This window comes from Rhincodon typus, chromosome 3 (assembly GCF_021869965.1).
Source record: "Rhincodon typus isolate 14 chromosome 3, sRhiTyp1.1, whole genome shotgun sequence".
Lineage (NCBI taxonomy): Eukaryota > Metazoa > Chordata > Chondrichthyes > Orectolobiformes > Rhincodontidae > Rhincodon > Rhincodon typus.
The window spans coordinates 87,402,985-87,415,379 of record NC_063334.1 but is presented as its reverse complement, the minus strand read 5'-3'; positions in this window follow the sequence as shown (position 1 = coordinate 87,415,379).

Here is a 12,395-nt window from a genome sequence, read left to right as displayed (position 1 = left end):
AGGAAGGGTGACCGGACCCGAAACGTTAACTCTGTTTTCTCCTTCACAGATGCTGCCAGACCTGCTGAGCTTTTCCAGCAACTTTGTTTTTGTTCCTGATTTACAGCATCCGCAGTTCTTTTGGTTTTCACATCTAGGCTGGACTTGCTATAATAGCAGATGTCCTTCCTTAAATGGGTAGTCGTGATCAGATGGACATTTATAACAAGTAGCAAAGGTTTCAATCATTATCAACAGACTACCAGTAAAGTCCAAAGATATTAATTGAGTTTAAACCACACCAGCTGTCATGGTGGGATTTGAACCCACTCCTCCAGAGTATTTACCTGGGCTTTGAACACCATTATCACCCTATCACCACCAGGTTATGGAAGGTAAGGTGAGTTAACCACTGTGGTTTAAAGTGTACTACATTTGCTTTATTTTTAATATCTTTAAAGTTAATTATTATTTAAGATGTAGTCATTAGTATTCACGTACTTTGATTTTTGTGTAGTAAACTTTTTTGGTTTAAATCATGAATCCTGTGACTTCATTCTTATCTGAGTTTTTGAATGCTAAAAACAAATTACTCATCTCTACTGAGATCAGAACATTTGCCTTATCCAATTCTTGGTGGTCTGTTGCTGAAATCTAAAATTTCCCTAATCCTCAGCATTGCTGTACACTTTGGCAACATCATAAATCTTTTCCTTTGATGTAATATTATTGTAACTCATTGTTCACCATGGTTTAGTGTCTTAGAGGAACACATTTTGGAGTTATTCTTTAGATGCTCTCTAAAGCTTGTTTACTATCATATCTCATCAATGTACTCACCAAGTCCAGCATGGCTATCTCCTCCCATATTTGGATAAGTTTTGCTTTGTTTAGTTTTAAACTCTAGTTTTGATTTAAGTAAATTATTTTGAGTCAATATAAAATTACAGCTTATTATGGCAACTTTTCCCCAGAGGCTCTTTTACAATGTGCTTATTTCAAAAGCTCAGGTTGTGTCACTACTTCAGAGTCGGGAGGCCTGGGTTCAAGTTCCACCTGCTCCAGAGATGTATCATAACATCTCTGGACAGGTTGATTACAAAAATATCCAGAAAGGGTCCTTTCAGCCCATCATTTTTATGCCAGCACTCCAAATGAGGGAACAGCTTTTTGTAATTCTCCTGTCCTCCCCAATAATCTTGTTCATGGTTTCTTTCTAAATAGCCATCTAAATCCATTTTAAATGCTTCACTTGATTCTACCTCCACCTCACTTCCTGGCTATGCATTTCAGACTCTAACTATTCTTTGCATAAAGTAAATGATTCCTCAAACCACTTTTGCTTCTTCTTCTAATTCATTTATTTAACTGAGTGTTTACTGCCAGTGCAAAAATGGCAGCCATGATCCTGAGTGCATGTGTAGTTGCACTTATGACTTCTCTCCAGCATTAAATTATTTTCAGCTCTGGGGAACAGCCACCTGTGAGTGGTGGGGAAACTAGAATTAGACCCTAAGAATACAGCAAAATAGACAGCGAGCTGGTTACAAAAACAGGAAATAAGGAACAAAATTTAAACTTATTTTCTCAGATTCATGGAATGCATGAACTGACATTCCTCAAGATGCTGTCAATGCTTTAAGCAGCATTATTTACTAACTATATAGACAATATGGAACTTGGACAACAGAACACAGTTTTAAAAAATTGCTGTCACAGGTTGGGAGCACAGTTAATACAAAGGATGAACGGAGTAAAATAACTAAATAAGCTATAATAATAATTAATAAATTTACTATTTTCAGCTTTTAGATTGAAGTGAAACTGAATGAAATTAATTGCAATACAATGTTGCACTGCGATGTTGCTTTTCTGCTCATGTATGTTGACTGTTCTATCTAGCAGAGTTGGTGCACAAAATGCAGTCTTAGATCTGTGCTACTCTCAGTCTTGATCTTTTTAAAGTGGGGAAAATTTTCTGTTCAGATGCCTCATGATTTTGAATACTTCATCAGATCTCACTGCAGCTTTCTCTCCTTGAAAGAGAACCAAAACTTATGCAGCCATCTAAATCCATTTTAAATGCCTCACTTGATTCTGCCTCCACCACACTTCCTGGCTATGCATTTCAGACCCTAACTATTCTTAGGGTCCCTAAATCGTAGAATCCCTAAATCTCCACAGTGTGGAAGCAGGCCATTCGGCCTATCGATTCCATACCAACCCTCCAAACAGCATCATACCCAGACCCAGCCACCGCCCTATCCCTGTAACCCTGCATTTCCCCTGGCTAACACCACTAGTTTGCACATCCCTAGACACTATGGTCAAATTTTAGTATGACCAATACACCTAAACTGCACATCTTTGGTCTGTGGAGGGAAACCAGACCACCCAGAGGAAACCCACACAGACACATGGAGAATGTGCAAATTCCACACAGACAGTCGCCCAAGGCTGGGATCAAACCTGGGTCCCTGGTGATGTGAAGCAGCAGTGCTAACCATGAACCACTGTGCCCTCTCTTCATAACTGAAAATTCTCATCCTTGAAATCTCTCCCATAAGCCTTTTCTGTACTGTCCCCAAAGACTTGAGTGCAGTGCCCAGCACTGGATGCAAGATTCCAGCTGAGTCTGAAGCAGTGTACTGTATATATTCAACATAACCTCTTTGCTTTTATACTCCATGCTCCTATTAATAAAGCCTAAGATACTGACCACTTTATTAACTACTCTTCCAACTTGTTCTGTCACCTTTAAGGTTTTATGCAAATATACACCCAGTCTGACTGGTTCTGTGACTCATTTATAGTTGTATCTTTTATGTTCTCCCCACCAAAATATGTCACCCTGCACTTGTCTGCATTGAACTTAATTTACCACATGGCTAACCACTCCACCAAATTTCCTAAGTTCTTTTGAGGTTCCACACTACCCTCCTCACAATTAGTAATGCTTCTGAGACTTTTATTGTCGTAAATTTGAAATAATGCCCTAAATACCAAGGTGTAGATTATTAACATATGTTAGCTAAAGTAAGGGTCCCAACACTGATCCCTGGGGAACTTCACTACAAACCCTCCCCTAGCCTGAAAAATATCTATTAACTATTACTCTCTGTTTTCTGTTAATCAAGCAATTTCGTATCAATGACAATCCTTTCTAATCCATGAACTCCAACTTACTTCACCCTTCATTAAGCCTTTCTCATTGCACAATATTGGACCTAAAATAGTCTGTTCTCTTCTAGTTTCCTCAACAGATTCGTCTAGAAAATTAACATGTATGCATTTCATAAGGCACTCAGCACACCATTACATCAAATTTGTTTCCGCTTTGATTGTTGTACCTTTTTTACATGCACCACTAATTTCTTGATGTACACTCTACCCTACACCATTGCCTTGGTGTAGAGTGTCTATAATTAACTCCCACCAATGTTTTCTGACCCTTGCTGTTTCTTGGCTCCTCCGAAACTGATCTTCCAAAGAGGAGCAACAGGAGGCAAAGGAGGAGAATAAGCCTTATGTAGAGAGCGCACCTGCAATCGCACACTTAGCTGTCAGGGTTGACTCCTACGGACTGATGCAGGCACGTTTCAGTCACTGCAATCATCTAACATGCTAGCATGAAATAATCGCAGAAGCAACAATTCATTCCTCTTACAGACGCCTGCTGCTTGTGTTTAAAGGTCATTTGGCAGATGGCAGCCAATAATTGGCAAAGTAGGCAATGGAATTTTGAAATAAAGTATTTGGCTGAAAAGCATTAAACAGAAATGTGTCACTTTAAAACATTGTGAAACACCTGAGTGAACATCCTTCTGAAATTATAAATCCTTTGTTTTCCTTTATCTACAACTCACATGCATTGCATAACCAGTGGCTTGAGCAGAGCTCGATTCAGGTTCCTCATATCCTCATTTAGCTGCAAGTGTCTTTTTGGATTGAATTGCCAATAGGAACACTAGGTAGCATGTAGAACTCTAAAAGTGGGAGCTGCTAAGGGTAAGGGCTCAGGAATAAAAACAAATCAAGCAGAATCCCCAATTCCATGGGCCCCATTTCCCAGTTTTCCTCTCATTTCTCACTAACAATTTCCTGCTGATCAATAGCTGGAGAGAGCCTCACTGCACTTTGTTGAGACACTGAATGGCTAAGGTGAAGACTTCCTCAATACTGCTTAAGAAAGTAGCCTGAGTTTACAAGCTGTTGATAAGAACCAATATACACTTGATTACCTACCACGACTGATGCATTCCACCCTTCCTATGAATAAAGACATCAACACAAATGCATCATGGCATGCATGCTAGAAGCTGATTTCTTCAATCATTCTTCAATCATGTGCAGTACATCTGTAAAGGTTGACATAACTTTGAAATATCTTCTGTTAATGCTCCAGAATAGTATTTTTTTACAATGACTTTTGAGGTGCACTTTCTCCATATAATTGAGCAGACCTGGAAAAATATTTAAAACTTTGCCTTGAAGCTCTGCAGGCAGTTCAGTGAGAAGTTATAAGACTGATCTCCACTCTTTGAGAACGAAGACACGATTACAAAGCAAAGAAAACTTGACCGTTTCAGACTCAGGAGGAGGTATATCAGAAAAGATGATGAAGCATATCAGAAACTTACCTTTAAGTAAAATACAAGACAAAAATGATGCACGCTAATAAAGGACAAAATTAGGATGTTTTGTCTTAAATAGACTTGAAACACAAAAATTGAGCTGAAATCTTGGAACTGTTTAAGAAACTGTTGCATGCTCAAGTGAATGACCAGCAGAGTCTTTGTGAATGGATGAATTAATAACTTCTTTCATCTATATTTATTTTATGCCTACTTCCAGGAAGAGTCAGTGCCTTATGATCAGAATGATAATGCTTATATAATCATAGAATAATACAGGACAGAAGAAACTTTTCAGGCCATTGAGTCTGGGCCACCGAAAATACACTGCTTAGCTACACTAGTCCCACTTTCCTGCACTAGGCCCATCGTCTTGAATGCTACGATACATCAAGTTTTCATCCAAATACTTATTAATTGTTTGAGGTTTCCTGCCTTAACTATCTTCCCAGGCAGTGCATTTCAGATCCCTGTCACTCTGCGTGAAAACGCTTTTTCTCAAATCCTCTTTAAAACTCCTGCCTTTCACTTTAAAATTATGCCATCTTGTTATTGACCCTTTAATTAAGGCAAACAGCTATCCAACCTGACCAGGACCCTCATGTTATACTTCTCTTTCAGGTCCCCCCTCAGCCTTCTCTGCTCCAAAGAAAAGATCTAAGCTTATTGAGCCTCTCTTCATAGCTGAAATGCTCTCTCCCAGGCAACATCCTGAGAAATCTCCTTTGCACCCTCTTTATGTACAATCATGTCCTACAGTGTGGTGACCAGAACTGCACACAGTATTCCAAATGTGGAGTATGCTTGTGCATTCCTTTCCCTTTTCTGCCCCAGTAGTTTTGAAGTAACTCCACAGAGACCTGTATCTCATCACCAAGTCACCCTTTATTTACGCGTGGAAAATCCTTGACACTGATCCAGCTTCCTCAGAGCCAGCACTCAGAGTGAGCAGAATCTCTGACACTCCTGTTTATATTTGTCAGAATGGGCCCCCTGATTGGACCTGATTAACAGCTCCAATTGGGGAACTCATATTCTATGAGTTCCACCTGGCTGACCTTGTTACAGTTTAGATGTAGTGAAGAAAATTACAGCTACTTTTTCTGAAGATCACAAACTGATCTTGTGATTGACCTGCTCAAATGAATAGAGGCTCAGAATTTTATTGCCACATATCAATGGACAATTTTGTATTTGCCTAAATTGATATTTTTTCTTTCTTTCTTCTCTCCATTACTAATAGAAATGGATAGAATGACTGACAAACACAAAGGCAAATATGAATTGTGCCTCTTAAAATGGAACATTATTTTCTCGACTGCAAACAGGATCGTCGATTGGAACTGCAGATAAATGTCACTGAGTAAAAGAAGCTAACTTGTTTGACAGTGCCTAACATGTCACCATGATGCTGGAAATGGGGGGCCAGCAATATTATAGTAATGTCACTGGGCTAATAATCCAGAACCCCAGGCTAATATTATTGGGATAACACAGCAGGCCAAGCAGCATCAGAGGAGCAGGAAAGCTGATGTTTCGGGCCTAGACCCTTCTTCAGAAATTTCCTGCTCCTCTGATGCTGCTTGGCCTGCTGTGTTCATCCAGCTCTACACCTTGTTATCTCAGATTCTACAGCATCTGCAATTCCTGCTATCTCTGAAATAATGTTTTTGGGACATAGATTTGAATCCAATCAGGGCTAATGGTGACATTTAAATTCAATTTTTAAAAAAATGCTCGCCTCATAGTGACTATGTAATCACTGACAATTGTCACAAAAACCCATCTGGTTTATTAATCCTCCTTAGCAAAGGAAATCTGATCTGGACCACGTGTGACTATAAACCCATATTAGTGTGGTTGATACTCAACTGCTCTTTGGGAAATAAATGTGGCCATCCCATGAACAAATTTTTAAAAATAAACCTTTTTTTCAGAAGACAAGATGAATTTAAAGGGAAAAGGGGTTAATGTTAGCTTTTGAGCTCAGTTGCACTGTCAGCAACATGAAAATGACAGTGAACTGTGTGTGCAAATACACAGCAATTTGCATGATTTTCTCTGAATATGCATTTGTGTTACCACAGAGCAAGAAAAGCAAGTTTGCATATAGGAACAGAGCAAGGTTGCTTGTACCTGAATTTGTGTTTGTTTCCTCTTGAACATGAAAGGCAATGCAGCCAACAGAGTTTGATGATTGCTGGTGAGAACAACAACTGTATTACCAATGAAACAGATGTACGTATTTCCCTTGTAGTATGAGGCTTCAGAAGTAATATGGTTGAAATGTGCACTCCCATATTTGTAGATAATTCAATACATCTTTCTCAGTTGTTATAAAGCTTTACCTTTATCAGCTTGAGCAAAGTTTGGAATAACTTTTCATAGTCATCATTTTTGAACAACTGGAAACTGCAATTTTAATTGCACTTCAGCTTAAATAAGAAGCAAACTCTCTGATATCCCTGTTCTTAGAAATCCTGCAGAGTTGTACAGCATCCAGCACTTTGAATTAGATTTAAAGATTCATTTCAACATTGTTTAAAGAGTGAAGCTATTTAGCATTATGGTTTCATCATGAAAAGAATGGGCTACGCTCAGTTGGAGAGCAGTAATACAATGTTAATAGCTATGTTTGGAAAGGCTTTATTCAACAAAAGGTGCACACTCATTGGAGAGGAGGTACTGACTTTGTGAATATAGCTATAATACTTAAATTTGTCATAGCAAATATGATGAAAAGAAAATAATTGGATACACATAGAGTGTCATTTAATGCTGTGCGATGAGATGTGTTAGAGGTGGGAAGGGTATTTGATCTGTCTGGAGGTGTGGACACCATCACCTTGTTACCTCTGCCCACTAACCCCTCTCCTGGTGTTGAGAATGGCAGGTGGAGCAGTCACCATGCAGGGAGCCTGAAATGGAAGTTTGCTTGTGGGGTCCTAGAGGGATCCCACATTATCATGCACTCAGTGCCTAATTGAAGGACCTGGCATCAGGAGAGAGATGGCTTTCTGAGAACCACCTCATGTCCTTTTTCCCAATTCTCACCTGCCACTCCTTAGCCTGAAAATCTATTCCACCCTCACCAAGTTGTGGCCTGAGTCCCTTGCTGATGCTGGACCTTGGTGGTAATATTCCAATCAGCAGCCATTATTCCCCCATCATCCTGAAGAGGATAAGGAGCTACCAGACTATGAAAGCATTTCAGCCCACAAGCTTCTTCATTTTAGTGAAGGTAGGTAAGTGCTTTCATCAATTCTGTATGCACCCATTGCTCAGATTAAATTCTACTGAGAGTTTGAAACATTCGTAGAATCTCTACAGTGTGGAAACAGTTTATTCGGCCCAACAAGTCCACACTGACTCTCTGAAGAGCATCCCACCCGGACTCATCCCCCATCCTTTTCCTGTAGCCCTGCATTTCCCATGCCAAACTTACTAAGTTACACATTCCTGGATACTATTGTCAATTTAGCATGGCCAATTCACCTAACCTGCACATCTTTGCATTGTGGGAGGAGACCCACGCAGACACAGGGAGAATGTGCAAACTCAACACAGACAGTTGCCCAAGCCTGGAATTGAACCCAGATCCTTGGTCGTGTGAGGCAACAGTGCTAACCACTGAGTCACTGTGCCACCCTAGAAACAAGCCATTGAAATAACATGCAAGACTGATAAACTCTCACTCCTTTACAGCTAATAGAATACAATACTCCAAACAAGTTGTAGTTCTGAATGTTGTATACAGTATCAACAAAAAAACTATTTGTACAGCAACTTCAATCTAGAAAAACATCCCAAGATGTTTTGTAGAATATTATCAAACAAGCTTGAGCAGCACAGTGGCCAAGTGGTTAGCATTGCTGCCTCACGGTGCCAGCAACCTGGGTTTGATTCCACCCTCAGGCGACTGTCTGTGTGTATGTTTGCACGTTCACCCGTGTCTGTGTGGCTTTCCTCTGGGTGCTCCAGTTTCCTCCCACAGTCCAAGGATGTGCCGGTTTTGTGGATTGGCCATGCCAAATTACCCATAGTGTCCAGGGATGTACAGATTGGGTGAGTTAGCCATGGGAAATGCAGGGTTACAGGGATAAGGTAGGGTCTGGGTATGACGCTCTTTGGAGGGTTGGTGTGGACTCGATGGGCCGAATGGCTTGTTTCCACTCTGTAGGGATTCTATTCTAAGATTTGAAATTAAGCAATGCAAAATCAAGTTATTTGTTAGGTAACAGTGTGACTGCAATTATTTTGTGTGTAAATAGGAAAGAAAAACTGAACTCAATATTTGTAACATTATTAAACTTAGTATCATAGCATCGCATCATTTAGCTTGGCTGCCAAGTATAAATGTAGACACAGTGTGGTCTGCATGTCACATTGGCAGACTTGCACCTTTGAGTTCAATTCAAACAATTACGATGAAAATTCTACTTCCCTTTTGCCACTGTATGAATCATAATTGGCATTAAATTGGTATTCTTACTTAGAATTGACCTAAGAATAGTTAAGGATACTCATCTATCACAAGGTGAATATTACTAGGATATAAGACTGTAATCTGCTTTGACCCTTTGCTGTACCTGGGTGAAAGGTTGGGTGGTGGTGGGATGATGCATTAGTAGGAGAGTGGGGATTGAATTAGAGAAGTTTCAAATCCCAGAATGGCATGCCTCATACAAAAACAGAAATTGCTTGAGGAACTCAGCAGCTCTGGCAGCATCTGTGGGGAGAAAGCAGAATTAATGTTTCAAGTCCAGTGAATCTTCATCAGACTCTTCACCAGACTTGAAACGTTAACTTTGCTTTTTCCCCACAGATTCTGCCAGACCTGCTGAGTTTCCCAAGCAATTCCTGTTTTGGCTTCAGATCTCCAGTATCTATAATTCTTTGCTTTATTTTCATGGCATCCCTCACTTTCACAAGCATGCACAAGTAAGTGTGAATTGATAAAAACAAAATAGTAGGAAGAAATTGGAGTTATAGGGTCAAAGACAATTAACAATTTCAGTATAACTCTCAGGTTTCCAGCATTTGCCTTTTATTTAGCATTGCCATCATGGCATTTATGTTTCAGTTTTTGACAGTGCACCAATTTGTATCTGAGATGATAAAGATAATGCAGGAGTCATCTGCCATTATCTCCTTTCAGTGCAGTTTGAGATACTGGAGACTTTGCAATCAGGAGAAGCTGTCACAATGAATAACAGCAGGCCGACAGTTGAATCGTAAAACAGGACCACACACAGGTCTTGTAGACCAGTAACTAGGTTATACACTTTACAACTTAACCCTTGTTGATGGCAGTCTGATAATATGATAACAGGCACAACATGTGTTGTAGGAATGTTGTAATAAAGATTGTAATGAAATGTCAACTTTACCTTGACTATTGCAAAAGTCTCCAGACAATCTCAAAGTATAATATATTATACTCCACCAGTTAATCTGCAAAATGAGGGTGAATAATTCTCCTTATACTTTTCTTTGCAGTCTTTAAGCGTGTAGGATTAGTGGTGTTGGGGTGGCTGATAGCAAGGGAGGAAATTTACTGCATACAATAGTGAGAGTAGTAGAGTATGAGCCTTGTTGGGAGGTAGGAACAGTACTCAGAGTGAGTGTGAAGTATCAGAGAGAAGATGAGCACTTATGCTTGCTGAGTGGAGAAGGTCATTAACTTTCTTCTGACATTTCTGGGCATTCCTCCAAGTGGCTGAGGCTGCACTGATCAGGGTGACACCATCAGACCAACTTGGCATTGTCTGGTGTCATGGCCTGAACTGTTGGTCTGGAGAAAAGGTCATTCCATCCCTATACCACCCCATTCACCAAGACCTCCAGATCCCTGCCCACACTGTGGAGTGCCAATCATCTCTTATTTGCCATGTCTGGGGTAAATGCCAGGAACTGTTCAGGTTAGCTCTGGGCTGTCAGTTCCTGACAGGGTGCGTGATGGCCTTTTAATGGCCCCTGACGCCAGGGATGCTGGTCCATTCTGGGATACCTCGACAGGAGCAAAGTGTTCTGGTTATGGTAAGTGGTAGAAGGGGGCTAGAATTAGACAAGAGGAGTGTCATTAATGTTGGGTACGTAGTTAGTGTGGTGAGTTTCGGAGATATGGCAAGAAATCCCCTTAAGCCCTGCTACAAGAAACCCTCTACAAAACTGGACAAAACTAACACCACTAAATAAATATAAGATTCAACATTAAGACTATTTAATACCAGTATTGACTGAATTGGCAGCCTTTTAAAGACATACAAACCAAACTGAATGTGTATCAGATTGTGAAGCAATCAACAGAAGTGACCTGCATGACCTTATCCTCATCAGCCTAAATATTGCCCTCACCAACCTAATTGTAACTTTTGCCAATGGAAACCCATGGTTTCGGGGCAAGGTACTGGCATAGTTAGAGGATTGGCTGACTGGCAGAAGGCAGAGAGTGGGGTTAAAGGGGTGTTTATCAAGGTGGCAGCTAGTGCCTAGAGGAGTTTCACAGGGGTCAGTGTTGGGACCACAATATTCAGCTTATACGTTAAAAATCTGGACGAAGAAACTGAGAGCATTAGCATAAAGTTTTCAGCTGACACAATGAATGGTGGAGGGACAAGTAGTGTTGAGGAAGCTGGAAGGCTTTAGAAGGAGTTGGACAGGCTAGGAATGTGGGCAAAGAAGTAGTAGATGGAATACAATGTGGGACAATGTGAGGTTATGCACCTTGGTTGGAAGAATAGAGATGTTGACTATTTTCTAAATAGGGAAAGGCTTCAGAAGTTTGAAGCACAAAGGGACTTAAGAGTCCTAGTTGAAGATTATCTTAAGGTTAACATGCGGGTTCAGTTGGCTGTTAGGAAGGCAAATAAAATGTTAACATTCATGTCAAGAGGGCTAGAATACAAGAGCTGAGGCTGTATAAGGATCTGGTCAGACCACATTTGGGATATAGGGAACAGTTTTGAGTCCCCTTTCCAAGGAAGAATTTTCTGGCCTTGGAGGGGGAGCAAGAGGAAGTTTGCAAGAATGATCCTGAGGATGAAGGGCTTGCCATATGAGGAACAGTTGAGGGCTCTGGGTCTGTACACAATGGAGTTGAGAAGTGGGGAATCTCACTGAAACTTACAGAGTACTGGCTAAAGTGGACATAGAGAAGGTGTTTGTACTAATAGAAGACATTAGGATCTGAGACATTCTAGTAAATCTTCTTTGTACTGTCTCCAGAGCAATTATGTCCTTCCTGTAATTTGATGACCGGAAATGCACACAATACTCCAGTTGTGGCTTCACCAGTGTCTAATACTGTTTCATCATTATATCCCTACTTTAGTATTCTATACCTCTGCCAATGAAGGACACCATTCCATATGACTTCTTTACAATCTTATCTATCTATACTGCTACCTTTAGGGATCTGTGCACTTGCAACATCAAGTTCTCTCACTTCATCTATCCCACTCAGTATATTCACATTAATTGTGTATTCCCTTTTACTGTTTGATGTCCTAAATACATTACCTCACACTTATCAGAGTTGATTTCTATTTGCCCCTTTTCTGCCCATTCCACCAACCCATTCAGGAGCTCTCAGCTATCCTCTACTCTATCCACTACACAGCCAATTTATGTGTCATCTGCAAATTTACCAGTTGGGCCCCTCATGTTCAAGTTCATATTATTTACGTTTTGAATAATTATGAAAAGATTGATTTATTTCAAGTTTCAAGTGGCTTCTTTAAAATAGGTCATTGTGTACATTGGAGAGTTTTTTTCTATCAA